Here is a 19,287-nt window from a genome sequence, read left to right as displayed (position 1 = left end):
TCCTTTTCCATTATTGGCATATATGCTTTACTCTTATTCTGCCATTTCTTTAATTGAATTGTCTTCTGACTTTAAACATTAGTAACGAACTCATTGTTATCACCTACTTTTATGCATAGAAGATTTTGATTTTCCAATTCACACAGTGAAGCAACCACTTTATGTGAAAACAGATTTAAAAAAAAAAGTGTAAAAAGGTCATGCTTCTCCAGAAATAGTTGTCAAACGTTTGTGTGAGGAAACATCACTTGAGGAGTCTGTGTAATATGCATGTTCTGAGGCCCCACTCAGAAATCCTAAACCATTGTATCTGAGTTAGGGTCCATAAATCTGCGTTTTTAAATGAGTTCCTCAGGTGATTCTGATATCGAACGTTGCACATGACAATGACTCTTGTAATAGCAGAACTAATTTTTTTTTTACCTTATACTCAAGCAACTTTACGCTAGTGATTTGAAATTTTTATAATTCACAATCCTGACATAGAATGAGGACAATTTTGGCTACCATGGTTCATTCTTATTTTCCAAACAAAATCTGATATGAATCATAATTTGTTCATTACTTCATTGGTTTGACCAATCAGTCATGGTCATTCTACAACTCTTCATTAGATGCCTGGCATATTCTGACACTGGAGATGCAAAGAAGAAACTTCTTCATGAGGTTTGCAGTTTAGTGGGGGAAAAAACAGATACGAGATTAAAAAAAAAAGAAGTAAGTGACACAGAGATGGGGTGCCTGCATGGCTTAGTCGGTTAAGTATCTGCTTTTAGCTCAGGTCATAATCTCGGGGTCATGGGATGGAGCCCTGTGTCTGGTTCCCTGCTCAGTGGGGAGTCTGCTTCTCCCTCTCTCTCTGCTCCTCCCCCTAATTGTGTTTTCTCTCTCTCTCTCTCAAATAAATAAATAAAATCTTATAAAAAAAAGTGACACAGAGAAAAAGAAATACTATATGATCTCACTTATATGTGGAATCTAAGAAAAAAAAAATGAACTCATAAAAACAGAGGTCAGATTTGTGGTTGCCAGTGGTGAGGATGGGGGATGAAGAAATCACATGAGGGCTGTCAAAAAGTGCAAACTTCGAGTTATAAGATAAATAAATTCTGGGATTATAATGTACATATATATATATGTATATATATATATATGTATATATATAAAACATATATCAAATCATTATGTTGTGCACCTTAAACCTATATAATGTTATATTTCAATTATATCTCAATGAAAAACAGTCCAGGTTTAATATGTGCTATGAAGTATAAATCAATCAGGTTTCAGTTAGGAACACAATCATTATGAGTATTATAGGGTGTATTTAGTTTTCTATTGGTATAATAACAAATTACCACAGAATTATCAGCTTATAACAACACAGATTCATTGTCTCACAGTTTCTGTGAGTCAAGAGTCTAGACACAGTTTAGCTGGCCTCTCTGTGCAGGGTCTCACAAAGCTGTAGTCAGGGTGTCAGCCAGACTGTGTTCATTTCTAGAATGTGTGTTTTCTTCCAAACGCATGTGGTTGTTGGCAGGATTCAGTCCCTTACAGCTGTTAAAAATGAGTCCCTCAGCTCCTAGAGGCTGTCCAAAGTTTGCTTCCAACTTGCTCCCTCCTTAGGCAACCCATGTCCTAACATCTTGCCTCAACACTAGAGGGAGAGGTTCTCTCTACAGAACGCTAAGAGACATATATAATGTAACATAACTGGGACAGGGATATCACATTGACTCTGCCATATTCTATTGATTAGAATCAACTCACCGTTTCCATACATACTCAAGAAGCATGACGATCAGGGGGCAGATTATTGGGACTCAACCTAGGGCCTGCCACATGGGCTAAAGATTTTTTTAAAGGAGTTACAGCTTATACAATTTTGAGAGAAGCTTAGGAAGTGAAAATCTGAAAGGAGTAGAAGATACAGAGAAAACATTCCTAATGAATTCTTCCAAAGCACTGGGGCAGAGGAAGAAGTGGGACTTACAGAAAAACCTGACAAACTAAACACATCAGTTGCTGTAGTGGAAATATCAAGTTTCTCTATGGACCAACCCTATCCCTCAACCATACAGGGAATACGTTTTGAATACAATAATACCCAGCTTAACCAAGATGATGGTAGCACATTTTGACATCCATAACACCTATTCATAACTACTATCTCAAAATACAGAAAATAGCAATTATCTGCTTCTATACAATATGAGACAACCATGCCTCATATCACGGAAAAATTAACTAACCAATCTAAAAGATACCTAAACACTCATTATCCATAATTGGGTAACGTTTTTTCTTTTTCTAGCTAGGTATCATTACTCTTTTGATATCCTATTAATTAAATATACTGAGATATAAGGTTAACTATGATCATTATGTCTTATGTTAGATACTAGGACTATGACAGTGGGAAAGATAAATAACTGCTTAATAAATATAAGAATAGACGCATGCTAAAGCTAAAAACAAATATCCCTACTTAGTAAAATCCCCAATTCTACAACAGGTCATGTGGCCATCACTGGTATTTATAATGTTTTTCTATTTCCAATTCCATATTCCCTTTGACCTCAGAAACCACCTCAGCTAGTCATGGTTCTTCACTTAGTGGAGTGACCCAAATCCATGGCCCTATAGCGTCTGAGCAACTCACAGTCATGTCTGCACTAAGTCGTTTAATTTTCATTTAGTTTTATTTTAGCACAGGGGATTTCTTTTTTTTTTTAAAGATTTTATTTATTTATTTATTTGAGAGAGACAGAGAGAGAAACAGCATGAGAGGGGAGAGGGTCAGAGGGAGAAGCAGCCTCCCCGCCGAGCCGGGAGCCCGATGTGGGACTCGATCCCAGGACTCCGGGACCATGACCTGAGCCGAAGGCAGTCGCTTAACCAACTGAGCCACCCAGGCGCCCTAGCACAGGGGATTTCTGCGAGGGGTTCTAGAGGATCTCGTGAATGAGACATTCTCTCCACTTTTTCTACTACAAACATATATTCCTCCAGAAAGTCAGAAAAAGCCACTCCAACAGGTATGCTAACTCTTTTCTTTGCCCATTAACTAACTGTCATGAGAATCCCAATACAGCCAATGTAGTCTTAACCACCAATTTAAGGAAGACTTTACCTTTCCATTGATACTTCCTCCAGTAGGAAATATTATCTCTAAAAGAGCAGCCAAACATTTCATGATAGGAAGCAAACCTTTTGCTGATGGATTGCTAGGGGTAATAGTAAGAGGAATCACTCCCATTTCACTGCCTTGCCTTTCATATGCATGAATATAGATTCTGAAAGAAATAGGATCATCTATGGGTCACTGATTCAAAGCATATCCTGCATCCTGGGAAACATGACCCCAGCCTCACAAGGTATCTTGTGCCTGCCATTGTTTCTTCAGGCCAGTGATAGTTAAAAGCAAGTGGTTAAGATCAAAGGTTAATAACAGGAAATTCTATAAGCACAAGCCAATTTCTAACCTTTCTTTACTGCAAACGAAATTCCCTAATCAGTAGTAATGTTGTCAGGAATATCATGGTGCTGAATAAGGCATACTGGATGTCCATAGATGATGGGTTTGACAGACTTGTTAGAGAATTTGGAAAAAGATGAGCATTTGGGAAAATCATAAGCAAAATTTTCTTACAGGGAAATAATGATGCCTCTAGACTATAAGTATATTCAAGTCTTGGCAGGCTTACTTAGTTACAAAATGTGACCCATAAGGAAGTGGCATACACACTAAGCAAATTGCAATATTTACCACATTACATTGAAAGAAACTAGCCAGATACGATCATTTGTACTTTCATTGTCCACAATTATCTGAATTTAGTCAGAGATAAAGAACCATGATGAGTACTATGAAAGTCATAGATATTATAGGAATTAGGTCTTCCATAATTGAGAGCTGGGAAGTTAAGATTGGTTGGATGAGCAAACACAAAGACTAACAAGGCTTCTCAGAGTATAACACAGATGGGCAAATTGGAGCTTTTGCAGGGAGAGCTGAGAATCTAAGCATGTCCCTGCCAGCTCCTGGAGAGGTCTATGGAAGCTCTTGCCACAATCAAGCCTCTGGAACCATTATTGCTCATGAAGATCAGCAGTCAAGATGCAGCTAGAGGCTGAACTGAGGAAAGCGAAAATTCACTGAAACCCAACAGACAATGTCCGTTACCCTATCTGACCACAGAGACCTACAGGGTGATAGTGGCCACTTCATTTTCATCATTTAAATTATATTCAGTGTCCAACTCTTTTGATCAATTCTATACATGGTGAAAGAGGCTCTGGGAAACATAGTTCCAAGCTTAACCAAATTAGCAATGGTTAGGGTTACTGGATATAATCAATAAAAGTATAGGACACCTAGCTAAGTTTGAATTTTCTATAGACAACTTATTATTTTTAGTATAACTATATCCCAAGCATTGCATGGGATCAATATCATAGTCTGTTCTGCTTTACTCCATTCAGCTCGACTCTACTTAATATTTTTAATGTAAACATGCCCCATGCAATATTTTAGAAAAATTTATACTGAAGGAAGTATTGATTGCTTATTTGAAATTCAAATTTAACTGGGTTTCCTATATTTTATTGGACAACTATAAGGACACAATCTAGAACAATTACCTTAAGGAAAATGGTAAATGTAACTGCAGAGACAGGTTGAGATCAGACCATAAAGGTCTCAACAGCCTGTATTCAAGATTCCTTCATTTATGTGTTCTCATTTGTCCTTCAAAACAACCTCATAATTTTTTGGATAAATGATTAAAATATATTTAGAGGTAATGAAATAGATGATAAAAAATTTAGTTACGTTTACATAGAATCCTCATGCCAAATTATTTCCTTTATATTAGACTGGCTATAAAATATTTAATACCCCTTAGAAGAAGCATTCACAGGAATCCTTTAGTACTTTGATACCATAAGTCCTGTATCTGCCACAGAAGTTCGAAAATAGGTATCAGTGTTTACATCAAAGACAAAATAAGTAGGTAACATATTTATTTAATTATCTCTTAACAGGATATATATTTGCCATACACACACTGTAAAAAACATAAAAAATATATTTTTTTAAGATTTTATTTATTTATTTGAGAGGCAGAGAGAGAGAGCTAGAGAGCCCAAGTGGGGAAGAAGGAGAAGGAGGTTCCCCACAGAGGAGGGATCCCGACACTGGGCTCGGTCCCAGGACCCTGAGATCATGACTTGAGCTGAAGCAGACGCTTAATGACTGAGCCACCCAGGTGCCCCAAAACATAAAAATTTAAAATTAAAAAAAATTGGTATGTTCAAAGAAAACCACAACTAAGTTTGGTAGTATTTCTTTCCTCATACTTGAGAAAGCACTGAATAATCCATTTTAATCCTATTGTTTTATTTTTAGATTATAAAATGTTTCATAGTATATATTTTATAATTTTTCTAAGACATTTAAACAATTGTTCAACTCCTGAAAGTGCAGTGATTTTTCCTAATTGTCTTCCAAATTGCATATCTAAAATTTGTCCCAAAAGAGAATGATTTATGACATTATTTGTTAGAGTTTAATAGTGACACAATATCTGCTTTTTCTACAATAGAAATATATTAGTTCGAAATTTATAGATTTTTATGTACTTATGAATCATACTTAAGCTTTGTTTTATATGAAAAAATTATGGAATGGCACAGAATAAAACAACCCTTGTGCTTTCTGTTGATTTTTATGGCTTCTTTCTAAAAATATAATGTGCAATTAAATTTATTCTTTAAAATAATACGTTTTATTACTTTTAGAGTATTTCCTATAAAAATATCCTCACAGTGAGGCAGGTGCCATTTCTGGCCAAGAGAGTGGGAAGAAGAAATCCCTGAATCAGCCCAAGAAGCAAGCCAAGGAGATGGATGAGGAAGATAAGGCATTCAAGCAGAAACAGAAAGAGGGACAGAAGAAACTCAAGGAGCTAAAAGCAAAGGCCATGGGGAAGGGCTCCCCATGGTGTTATTAAGAAATGTGGCAAAAAAACAAGCTGTTCCTTGTGCCTGAGGCAATGATGATCCTTATTCCATTCCTGTTTAAACATTTGGCTTTCCTGTCATAGTATCTATTGCTCTCTATAGCTAGAATGAACTGTTATCTTAGATTCTGTTGTACAATTAAGAATAAACTGTTGTAAAAAAAATAAAATATAAATAAATAAATAAATAAATAAATAAATAAAAATAATATATTTTATAATCTCTCTGTCTGTAGTTCTACTAAACTCAAATTCTTGTAGAAAATCAGATTTGCCTACCAGAACCACTGAAAGCAGCCTTTTGATTTGTGTGGCTAGTGCCATGCAATTTAGCCATAGTAAGTAAGATGACTTTCTTCGATCCTCTTGCCTCAGAAAATATTCCAGTGACGTCCTTTTGTTCTGTTGAAGAAGGACTGGCAATGCATGTATTATTTGAAACTAATAGCTCAAACTTGCCATCATGGAAGAAAAAGGATTAGATGCCCTTTGAATATTTGGCCCTAGATATCCATCACAGGTGGACATCTTCAGTTGCATTGTTACTATGCTCAATTCTTGGTCTTTCTGCAGAGACAGATAGACAAAAATTTTAATTAATGCCAGTGAAAATGGTGATTTTGTGTTACGAACATTTTGAGGACTAAAACATATTTAAATATAAATTGATACTACATCAGTTTCAAAAATATCTAGCAGATGGCAACGGGAATTGAATATCCAATTGACCTAAACTTGGGCCTCATGCCAAAGACTTAAAATTTTTCAAAATGTATTAACAGTTTAGACAAATTCAGCCCTTTTTTTCCCCGATATTTTTTTTAATCATACTATATATTTGCAGGTTATAATGATGTTATTTTGAAGGAGTCGGCTTTACAGACTTGTTATCTTCTCTTTTATAAATAATATTAGATTGTTTATTGAGATTTTGTTTCTATATAGGGATCACTGAAACTAACTGGGGCCACTTAAACTTGTTGACGGTATGTCCAGTGGCATTTAACACACTAGTGTGTCTGAACTTACATGTATATACACAGAAGCATGGAAGTACTGATAAAATGTTTCTTTTTTTAAAAAATACCCATTGTTTATTTCCATTATCTTCACATCTCTATAATGTTCATAATACTAGTTTGTGGGTCTTCAATACTATATGAGTTTGTTTTTAATTTCACATAGCATGGTGGCTTCGAGGGGAAATCAATTTGTAAAATATTCAGCACAGCCTTCAGGTAAGTGTGCACCATATGAATTTTGATACTAAGTGCTAGGAAAAATTTTGAGGCACTTTTCATCAAGGATCATCTTGGGCAGAGAGACTAAATTCCAAACTGAAACCACATTTACTTAGTTTCAGTAGGAATAGTGTCATATGCAAAAGAAAATGCTACCCAAATTAGAAAACAATTGCAAAGGTGATGGTTTTGAGAAAGAGACAGAGGGAGAGAAGGAGAGATGGAGAAAAAGAGGGAGAGGGAGAAAAAAGGAAGAGAGAGGGAGAGAAAAATATATTTTTTTTAGAGAGATAGAGGGGGAGCCGGAAAATGGGAGAGAGGCAGAGGGAGATGGGGAGAATTTTAAGCAGGCTCCATGCCCAGCACAGAGCCCTACACAGACACAGGGCTCCACTTCACGACCCTGAGATCATGACTTGAGCTGGAATCAAGAGTCAGATGCTTAACCAAATAAGCCACCCAGGTGCCCCTCTCTCCAAAAAAAGATTTTTAAAAGAGTTTAAAAAGTGCTTAGAGAGATGGCCCAGAATGAAGGGAACCTATGTTATAATCCTACTTCTCTGACCTATAAGCTTTGGGCCTGTGGTAGAAAAAATGCCTCCCCCAGGATGTTAATATGCTAATCCCAGAAAAAGACTCCAGCCATTTGCTAGTTTGGAAGGAAAGGGACGCTGTACTTCCAATAAATAGTATCTGTAAATAGTATCAGGGTTCTCACTCCCTCCTCAAAACAAAGAAAAAGCTGAAGAAACTGCAAATCAACAGCTTTTCTTAGATATATAAGAAAACTGAGGTCAATAATAAGACACTATTAACAAATTGTTGAAGGCTCAATGTAGACTGGTTTGAAATTTAAAAACACCAGGGGACACGTTTGGGAGACAGGTCATACATTCATGAGTTATACCTCCAGGAGGAGTCCTACCAGGTTCTCAAGGTGAAGATCAAAGAAAGAGCCCCTCATGCTTCTTGCAGGGAGAGAGGAAAATTAATCATTTTAAAATACTCCAGAACATTCTCTTCTCCTTATAAAGGACTACCCTCAAAAGAAACTCTTTTACCAGAGCTTACCAACTATGGGAAAGGGAAATTCCCCCTATCTAGCCTTCCTGTCTCTCCTGTAGGTAAATAAAAAAATGCTGAGAAGCACTTGTGAAGGCCCTGGAATACTGGTTCACTAGAAGACAGAAAGTTGGGGCTACTGGGTGGCTCAGTCATTAAGCATCTGCCTCTGGCTCAGGTCATGATCCCGGGGTCCTGGGATCGAGCCCCACATCGGGCTCCCTGCTCAGCGGGAGGCCTGCTTCTCCCTCTCCCACTCCCCCTGCTGTGTTCCCTCTCTCACTCTCTCTCTCTTTGTCAAATAAATAAATAGAATCTTTGGAAAAAAAAAAGAAGACAGAGAGCTAATCATAGGATTATGAAATGCACCCCCTTTTCCATATCTGATCAATAGTTTCGAAATGGCCGAGGATTGATAAGTCCAGAAATAGTGAGCTAGATGATATGGCAAAAGAATCTTACCAAACTGAAAAGCAAGAAAAGAAAAAAAGAATGAAAATAACCACAGTATATCCAAGAATGGTGGGACAATTGTAAACAGTGTAATACATGTGTAATGGGAATAACAGAAGAAGAGAGGGAGGAATGGAAAGACTATCTGGATTATTAATGACTGAGAGTTTTCCAAAATTAATGAGAAAGAATCTATAGATTTAGGAAGCTGAGAAAAGATTAAGCAGAATAAATAACAACATACCCATACCAAGGCATATCAATTCAAACTGCAAAAAAACAAAGACAAGAGAATATCTTGGAAGAAACTAGAAGGGGAAAACTCACAACTTATCTATAGAAAACAAGGAATAGATTACACTGGATTTGTTTTCAGAAACCATGCAAGCGAGATATCAAAATATTGAAAAAAAAAAGCACTCACCAATTTATATTTCTTTATTCAGCAAAATTATTATTCAGAGAAGAAAAGAAGAAATAAATATTTTCTCTGACAATCTGGATCTAGATAAAGAAAAAATGGTAAAGAAAAATTTAAAAGCTAAATTATAAAATGTTGTTAATCTAACATAATTTGTTTGAAAAATAATAACAGAAGTGTGTTTGGTTATTGAGGCATCTGGGTGGCTCAGTTGGTTAAACGTCTGACTTCTGATTTCAGCTCAGGTCATGATCTCAGGGTTGTGAGATACAGTTCCGTGTCTGGCTTGTGCTGGGAGTGGAGCCTGCTTGGGATTCTCTCTCTCCCTCTACCCCTCCCACTCCCTGCACCTGTTTGCTCTCTCTTTCTCTCTCTCTCTCCCTCTCTCTCTCTCAAAAAAAAATGTATTTTGTTATTATAGATTAGATAGATAGATGATAGATGATAGACAGATAAAGGAAAATAAATGACAGTATTATAAGGCACTGAAGGGAGAAGTTGGAAATACTCTGTTATAAAGTACATGCACAACTTGTAAAGTGCTACAGTGTTATTTTGCACTTCAGTTAGTTATAAATATATGTTGCAAACTCCAGGGCAACCACACACACATACAAAGATGGAAGGCATCTACAACCTTTGGACCTTTGGAGGCTAGAAAGTTCACAGAAATGGATTCTCCTCCAAAAACAAAATGACAAAACTTTGATTTTAGACCATGAGGACCCATGTTGTACTTCTGACCTAAAGAACTGCGAGACAATAAATTTGTGTTGTTTTAAGCACTAAGTTTGAGGTAATCTGTTGCAGCAGTAATAAGAAACTAATCATAGTGACTTCTGTCAAATTACTTAACATCTTTAATACAATTCTCTTCTTTTGCAAAATAGGTAGTTATACACATTCATATCAAATTCCTATAATATGTGCAGATTATTGCTATATCCAAAAGACTTCCCCTTAAAAAGAATTTTCTTGGGGTGCCTGGGTGGCTCAGTCATTAAGCGTCTGCCTTCAGCTCAGGTCATGATCCCAGGGCCCTGGGATAGAGCCCCGCATCGGGCTCCCTGCTCAATGAGGAAGTCTGCTTCTCCCTCTCCCACTCCCCCTGCTTTTGTTCCCTCTCTTGCTGTGTCTCTCTCTGTCAAATAAATAAATAAAATATTTGAAAAAATATATTTTCTTTTTTGTCTTCCTCTCTGTCTTTTACTTTCTGTTCTCCTTCACACATTTCTAGCATTCCTAAGTAAGACATTGAGCTTGAGATTTAAAAATAAACATGCTTGAGAATATTAAGATATAATAAGTCAGAAAAAAGTAACTATATATAACATTATAGTTACATTATAAAAGTGCAGTCAAACGATATGGTAGTAACAGAGGGGAAAAAATCTAAGTCAATACACCAAAATTATATCATATTCCCAAAAAAGCATTTTTGAATTAAAAAAGAAAACATCACTGTTCAAATAATATGAAATATTAGAATGAATAGAACTCTTTCCAAAATCTGCTTTTAGCTTTAACTGAGCAAAATGGAGAATAAAGATTGGGATTCTCTCCCTGTTCTTCAACCTTAATGGCAAAGCGGGAAAAATTGACAGAGGAAGATATTTCACAATTATTAGACAACTGAGAAGATGAATAGAAAGAGACAACAACACTTTGTAAAAGTCCTGCCCAATAGAACTTTCTGTAATAATGGTAATATTTTATGTTTGTGTTATTGAAGTTTCCACCAGTCACTGGGGCTAAAGAGCTCTCAAAATGTGACTTGTATAATGGGGAACTAAATTCTTCAATTTATCTATCTTTATTTAAAACTTAAGTAGCTACATATGACAAGTAACTACTGTAACAGTTCAATTCAAAACTAATAATAATGGTTAACTTGAGCATTAAAAAATTCAAACAATGACTCTTCAAATGACTATAAATCTATATGAATTTTCTAAAACTAAATATTGATTTAGCTATATATTTCTAAGGAAAAAAAATGACATATGATATTCTTCTTCAGTTAGTCACACAATAGGAGGATGTGGAACATCAGGTTTTGCTAAAGAGACACCTGATAGTATTCTCTCATCTTTTGTGATGCTTCAATGCCAGGATTAACCTGATGCAAGTTTCCCCTATTTCCTTACGAAAAATTTGAATCATTTTCATTATGTTTATCATTATGTTTTTCATTATGTGTCATTACCTTTATCATTACTTCTAAAAATGTATTTGTAATATGACTTAGATATTAAAAAATTTTAAGGGTCCATTGGCTCAAGCAGAAAATGGTAATGACCACTTCCATTGTTACATTGTGGGTTAACATTATTTTTTTCAAGTATTTTGGCGAAGTATCTAATGATGAGGTAACAATTTACACTTTTATTGTAGTTTATAATTTTCATAAAAGCATTAAATAACCACTAAAATATAAAATGACACATCATCCTACAATAAATATTTAAAATTCATGATATTGCTTTCATAAATGTTTTTTCTTATGTATTACTGGTTTCTCTCATTATAGCATGGAAGGAATATTACTCTAGGCTGTTGGCTATAAATACCTAATTAGAAATAATGACATATAATTTGTGCTAAAAGGAAAAAGAAACTACCAAATTTCCCCACAATTCTGTTAATTTATGATTGTCAAACAAATGAGTGAAAATAATTTCAAATGATCAACTGAAGGCCATTGAATGATGAAATTGGAATCCATTATTGGAATTCTATGTAGTCTTTTAGAGCCTTAATGCAAATGTGACAAAGGTGAAGACATTTAACCCAGCAATTCCTGAGCTTTTGGCCTCAAGGTTTATTTTTACAAAAAAAGTGAAATTAGTGTTCAGTGAACTAAACTTCAGGAAGTTTGATTTTAGTTTTTCTGTGCTTGCAAGGACGCAATATTCAAAGCAGCACTCAGAATATGTCTCCATTATGCTAAAACAAGTCATCTAGTCAAACTGAGGTGACAGAGTAATAAGGTTCTCACAATTATCAATGTATTCATTTATGTGTTTATTCATTGTGCACCCAGTGTGTGCAAGTGGTAAGTACAGGCACACAGATGAAGTTGGGAGAATTCTCTTGATACACTTTGAGAAATGAAAACTACTTTTTTTAAATAACTAAAAAAATTTAATTATAAAATAAAAATTATTCTTTGGCCCACTCTTGAAATGTTTGAGTGTCATGTGCCTAGCATTCCTTTTATATGCAGACTTACAATATGTGGAGAGATCATAACATTCCTCCTTCTATACATCATGAGGACCAGTGAATCCATTTCTGCCAGCCTGTTATTCTGTGCACTTTATAAGTGAGGATCACAAAGCTCCATAGTTGGGATATTTTGGCTAAAAATGATGGTATGAAGGATGGCGTATAGGTAATCAGTGGATGTATCCCTTATGAGAGTAATCATTGTGTATGCTACTAAATTTATGAATTATGTAGAGTTTTCTTTGAAGAGGATATTAAAAATAGAGAAGAATAAAAATAAATAAACAGAGATAAACTTCCTTCAATTAAATTAGCAGAAGCCACACCTCCAAAATATTAGCAATCTTCCAAATGCATCAATGTCATTAATGTCAGATGTGAGAAAGAGAAGTAGAAAACCCTGCTCCATCAGTATCCAATTTCTCATGCACAGAGGAGATAGCACAAAGATGTCAACTTTACTGTCTATAATCCCAAATAAGGGAGACATAGAAATTAAAGAGAGAGAGAAAAAGAGAGAGTGTGTGTTGAGGGGAGAGGAAGAATGTCCTTTGGAATTAATATCAAGGACAAGGACTGGGCACCTGGTTGGCCCAGTCAGTTAAGCATCCGACTCTTGATTTCTGCTCAGGTCATGATCTCAGGGTCGTGGAATCGAGCCCCGTGTCAGGCTTTGCCCTAAGTGTGGAGTCTGAGTAAGACTCCTTCTCCCTCTCTCTCTGCCCTTCCACTACTCTCTCACTCTCTCTCAAATAAACAAATAAATAAATAAATAATCGTTTTATAAAAATATCAAGGACATGGACAAATGAAGGAAAAGAAACAGAAATAGCATGCATCCCAACAGCCGTACACAGAGGGAGCTCAGCAGACATAAATACATTATTAAAGCACCATAAAAACTTTGAGAAAATAGGTTATTACTACATGCTAGTCTGATCTCATACCCCTGTGGCATAAGAGAAAAGCTGCTGGATGTGTATCCAAGGCACAGACTTCAACATATTTAGATGCAAATTCATTCACAGTTACTGGATTATCAATCAACTAATGCACAGTTATTGAGAAAACAGGTATATAGTATTATATTCCTTCATTGTGACTCTGAGCATTTTAAATTATATGATTCAGAATCAAAGTTTTCTTATTTCTGAATGTAGATACAAATATAGATACAGATTTTTATTTTATAATTTGGAAGCCTTAAAACAGTTTATAACTTTCACAACTACATATTTAACATACATTCTCATTCTGGATTCTGAATTAGATGATTATATAATCATTTAATATATAGATAAATGTCTCTATCACATAGAGAGATAAATCTATATATATAATCATAGGTGTAAACTCTTGATCTATCAACTTTAGATCACTATAGAAGATAAATAAATTAGAGTAATAAATAAATGCCAGAATTTAAATGATGACGAATGGCAAAGTAGGTAATTTTAAAAAGAGTGAGCTACTTTTGAAATGAATAGCTGATAAAGTCAACCCAAAGTTGAAAACACTAAATAATGCAAAGAAATGGTATTACACTGAAGAGAAAATGCACAATAAAGATCTGCAGTGTACCACTCTGCTCCTAATAATATTATTTTGGCAGTATATCAACTTATCAAACTATATAAAGCAAAATCTCACAAAATGTAATAAAGTATTAAAATAAATACAATATGCTAGTATCATAAGTGTATATAGCTTAACCCATGAAAGATTTAGTAAAAAAGAGAACAAGTTATATAAGATAATGACAGAAAGCTCAACATATACACACAGACCTACATACATACACACACTTATGATCTCACATACTCAGTAGTCATGTGTCATTTTGAAGTAGAACACATCCCTAATGCCCCAACATAAGAATAGTATAAACCAAATTCCTTGATCACTAAGAAATAATATAAGAAAAACTAAAAATAAGATGGCATCATTTAAACCTTTACAGTCTAAAAGAAGAAAGAATGAAAGAAAAAAAAAGAAAGAAAAACGAACAGAGAATGAACAAATGAACAGAAGAGGAAGAAAGAAAAAAGTGAGAGAGAAGGAAGGAAGGAACGAAGGGAAGAAGGAAAAAAAGGGAATGACATTATCAATGAAGAAATTTTAAAAATAAACAGAATAACAAAGAAAATAAAAAGTGTTAACTAATAAAGGCAAAGTTTAATTAAAATATGAGAAAACAATAATTAAAAATCATGATTTTCTGATAAACAGGAGCACTGATAAATAAATAGGAGCTGATTCTTTGAAAAAAAAAAATACCAGAATCCAACCTATTCAAGAAAATGAGGACAAAATAAAAAACCAAATACACAAAATTATAAATAAAAAAAATCCACAAATACAGAGAAAATTTAAATAATTATAAATCACTACTGAATCACATGTAAACAATTTTGAAATAGGGATTCCACTACTGTATCAAATTTTTAAAATAAACTTTTCAAAAAAAATAAAAACTAAACCTAACCCAAAATTATTATGTGCTGAGAAAAAAATGAAGATAAGTTGTCAAAGAACTTGAACTGCAGAAACATCAATACGTCAAGCACAGAACAAATGCTGAGGCTGTTGAGACCCTGGGTAAATGCTTCCTCCACAGCGGAGATGGTTCCACACCTCGTGGTCACTCTCTTTCTAACATACAGCAGCTGGACTATAAACCACAGCGGCCAATGCAACCCTGCCACATTCAGAGTTTCTCCTCAACTTTCTGTGCTCCTGTCACAGATTACAAAACATAGAGAGCCAAATTAGTACTTCTTCAAATGATTTCTCTCAAAAATGAAAAGTAGCTATTGTTTTCCCAATTTCACGGAAAAGTGAAAGTGTAATTGTTATGAGATTGTTGACCATATAGTTGCTCACAGCGAAGGTTACAGGGAAGGTTCTGTCCTCTTCAGGCTGTGAATCTGCTTCCAACTTACAGCTGAAAAGGGGCAGAGGCAGGATTCACACTGGGATCTCTTCAACCCCACAAAGTCTTTATTCTGTCTGCTGTTTGTGCTACTTTAAAGAAAATGGGTTTATTATTATTTTTTTAAAATATATATTTTTTAAGATTTTATTTATTTTCAAGAGAGACAATGAGAGACAGAGAGCATGAGAGGGAGGAGGGTCAGAGGGAGAAGCAGGCTCCCTGCTGAGCAGGGAGCCCGATGCGGGACTCGATCCAGGGACTCCAGGATCATGACCTGAGCCGAAGGCAGTCGCTCAACAGACTAAGCTACCCAGGCGTCTCTAGAGGTGGATTTTTATTTAATTTTTTTATTTTATTTATTTTTTTTAAAGATTTTATTTATTTATTTGAGAGAGAGAGAATGAGAGAGAGCACATGAGAGGGTGGAGGGTCAGAGGGAGAAACAGACTCCCCGCCGAGCAGGGAGCCCGATGCAGGACTCGATCCCGGGGCTCCAGGATCATGACCTGAGCCGAAGGCAGTCGCTTAACCAACTGAGACACCCAGGTGCCCCAAAAATGGGTTTATTATTAAACAAGTTGTAGAACGATGGTTTCTTCTCTCCCTGCACTCACATTACCCCAACAAAATAAACTAGTTTGCTGGAAGGACTCTATAGCCTTGATTTGCTTTGTTTTTGTGTATTTCATGAAAATAAGTGTATGGCATCTGTAGGGAAAAGAAGTAAGGCCTACTGAAACATTTTCACTAATTTGTCAAAAAAAAGTCAGTTATGGGGTGCCTGGGTGGCTCAGTCGGTTAAGCAGCTGACTCTTGATTTCGGCTCAGGTCAGGATCTCAGGGTCTTGGGATCAAGCCCCGCATCTGGCTCCTCTCTGAGCGCGGAGTCTGCCTGAGATTCTCTCTCTCCCTCTCCCTCCTCCCCTCGTGCATGCTCTCTCTCTCTCAAATAAATATATTTTTTTTAAAGTCAGTTTTTCTTTTCTGAAATAGCTAAAGTATATGTGTATACATCAAAAGACAGTGAGACAGGATATAGGGAGAAAAACAGACCTTTACTTCTCAAAAATGCATTTGTTAAATCTAAGTTTTAACTACTTTTGTAATGTTGAAAGTCTATAATCATGGATGTCAAATGACAAATGGTCTATTTTTTTCTTCTTAGGAAAGGATTGGAAAAGTACATTTCTCACTTAATCTTCAATATAAATGATATAATGTCAACAATCACAACAATTAGTTATTTTCCTTTATGCTGAAAACCCTTAAAATAGCATACACCCACTCTATATTTATATATTAGAAAATCTAAATAGTGTTAGAACTTCACTCATGTATGTTTTTCTCCTATTCACTCCTTATTCTCTTTATGCTCAACTTATTGACTATAAAATCTGAATGCTTTTTTCCACCAGAGTTATTACTCTTCGTCCCAGGAATAAGTTGTTTCTTTCCTTGAATTAGACACACAGTTCAATCTAGATACTCCACCAATTATGGTGTCCTAACTTCTTATTTGCTGCAGTGTTCAGGCTGTTTTCTTCATTCTTCTACTGTTAGTGTTTACAGAGAGTTTGTTCCCAAAGTGAAGACATTCCTTGTATTTTAAATTTGTTACATTCCATGAAGCAGTATCATTTAAATGCCATTTCCTTTCCTTGTTGATTATATTTCCTTTTAAATGACTTTTCTATGATGAGGTTCAAATACTGAAGCGATTTTGTTTTGTTGATAATTTGCATGAAAAAAAAACTGTGAAACGTTGATGTTAATTGGTTAACTCTAGTGACTGTAACTAGCTCACTCCCATCTTGTAGGTTTATTATACATCAAGTACTCTATCCTTTTATGAAGGAGTATAGTGATATTTGTCTCAAAATGAAAAATGCAAACCAATAAACAAGTTTTTATATCATCATGTGGTAATATTTAAATCAATGTTACCTATTTGTGATGCTTTTACTTTCATAGAATGATCCAAAATATTTCGCATGAACAATGAACCCAGCCAGAGCTGATAATGTTCATTTGGCAACTAAAAAATGAGTTACTCTTCAGGTCCTCCTAAAACTGCTGAGTTTATCATTTTTTAACTTTATGACCCAGTTTACATACATCATTGAAATATAACCTCAGGCCATGCAGTCAAGATTTTTTCTTTTTCTTTTTTTTTTTTTAAGATTTTATTTATTTATTTGAGAGACAGAGAGAATGAGAGACAGAGAGTATGAGAGGGAGGAGGGTCAGAGGGAGAAGCAGACTCCCTGCCAAACAGGGAGCCCGATGTGGGACTGGATCCCGGGACTCCAGGATCATGACCTGAGCCGAAGACAGTCGCTTAACCAACTGAGCCACCCAGGCGCCCAAGATTTTTTCTTTTGATAACTGTTTGTTAACATCTCAGCTGCCCAGTGGTTTTGGTCATGTTGGAGTTAATACGTGTTCAGCTCAGACTTGCTCCATTAACCGTGTACAACTTTAGTCAGTTTGGATTGAAATTCAATAAATGTTTGTTTGACTATAGAGTAGCAACCTTGTGAGGACAAAGATATGAACTGACATGTATGGAATATTTCAAGTCATTCCATTAATTCTGTAGAATTTGCTATGGCAAATTTGTGGTTTCAACTTATTTCAAATCAAATTTTCTGTTCAATACCATAAGTTCTGGATTTCTAACATTAGCATATGAATTCCATTTATTACTGTCCCTGAAATACAAGGTAATAATAAATGAAAAAAATCTCAAAAAACTTTAAAGTGTTCCTGGAAGGTTTACTTGAAATTGACTACAGCAACTCTCTAAAGACTTTCCTGGGGAAATAAATGATAGCTATCTGTCACAGGTTTATAATCAAAATGTTTCTAAATTCAGTGTAATCAATAATCTTTTAATCCTCCCTGGAATGCATTGCTGAATACCCTCTGATTCCAGAAAGTCTCCTTCTATTATTTCTATGATATCATATTCTTGAATGACTGAATAATGTTACTTTACTTCAAATTTATGACTTGTGTCCTGACCATGTGTGATTGCTATTGACGATAGTTAGTGTTGAATATTGAAAAGAGAATGACAATTAGAGTCAGATAAACTTAGGATAAAATCCTAACTCCACTAATGTCTAGTTGGGTAAAACTCCATCAAGTCCTGTAGTTTTTGAATTACCTAATGTGCATGGATTATTTCAAGGATTAAATTATGGAGGTTTTTGGGGCATCTGGGTGGCTCAGTCATTAAGCATCTGCCTTCAGCTCAGGTCGTGATCCTAGGGTCCTGGGATCGAGCCCTGTATCGGGCTCCCTGCTCTGTGGGGAGCCTGCTTCTCCCTCTCCTACTGCCCCTGCTTGTGTTCCCTCTCTCACTGTGTCTCTCTCTGTCAAATGAATAAATAAAATCTTTGAAAAAAATAAATTATTGAGGTTTTTAACCTCATAAAACCAATGCAGTACATATTTAAACTCAATATATTTGTAAAATCCCATCATAGTTCTTTTTTTTTTTTTTAAGATTTTATTTATTTTTCAACAGAGAGAGACAGCAAGAGAGGGAACACAAGCAGGGGGAGTGGGAGAGGGAGAAGCAGGCTTCCTGCTGAGCAAGGAGCCCGATGTGGGACCCGATCCCAGGACCCCGGGATCATGACCTGAGCTGAAGGCAGACGCTTAACAACTGAGCCACCCAGGCGCCCCCCATCATAGTTCTTCTTATTCCCCTCTAATTGGTATTACTCCACTTCCCCGATATTGTCCAGTTCTTGAATTGTATTCTTTTCAATGTCCACTCTTTCTGAGACCTTGCTGACTCTACTCTTACTGCATGCATCCATCTTTGTAACCGAGTTACCAGATGATTATCATAGATAGCAAGTTGGCCTATGTGGCTCAATACAAAAAGTAAACATTTTATCAAGTCCTCAA

General features: G+C 35.6%; 1 pseudogene; it reads left to right on the top strand.

Moving 5' to 3' along the window:
- Positions 1 to 4,031: 4,031 nt before the first annotated feature.
- Positions 4,032 to 6,063, top strand: LOC115942393 (translation machinery-associated protein 7 pseudogene; annotated as a pseudogene).
- The last annotated feature ends 13,224 nt before the right edge of the window (positions 6,064 to 19,287 follow it).

The sequence above is a fragment of the Leptonychotes weddellii genome, chromosome 7 (genome assembly GCF_054177405.1).
Source record: "Leptonychotes weddellii isolate Sample4059 chromosome 7, ASM5417740v2, whole genome shotgun sequence".
Taxonomy (NCBI): Eukaryota; Metazoa; Chordata; class Mammalia; order Carnivora; family Phocidae; genus Leptonychotes; species Leptonychotes weddellii.
Note: the sequence above shows the minus strand (reverse complement) of the source record. Positions and strands in the feature narration are given on the sequence as shown.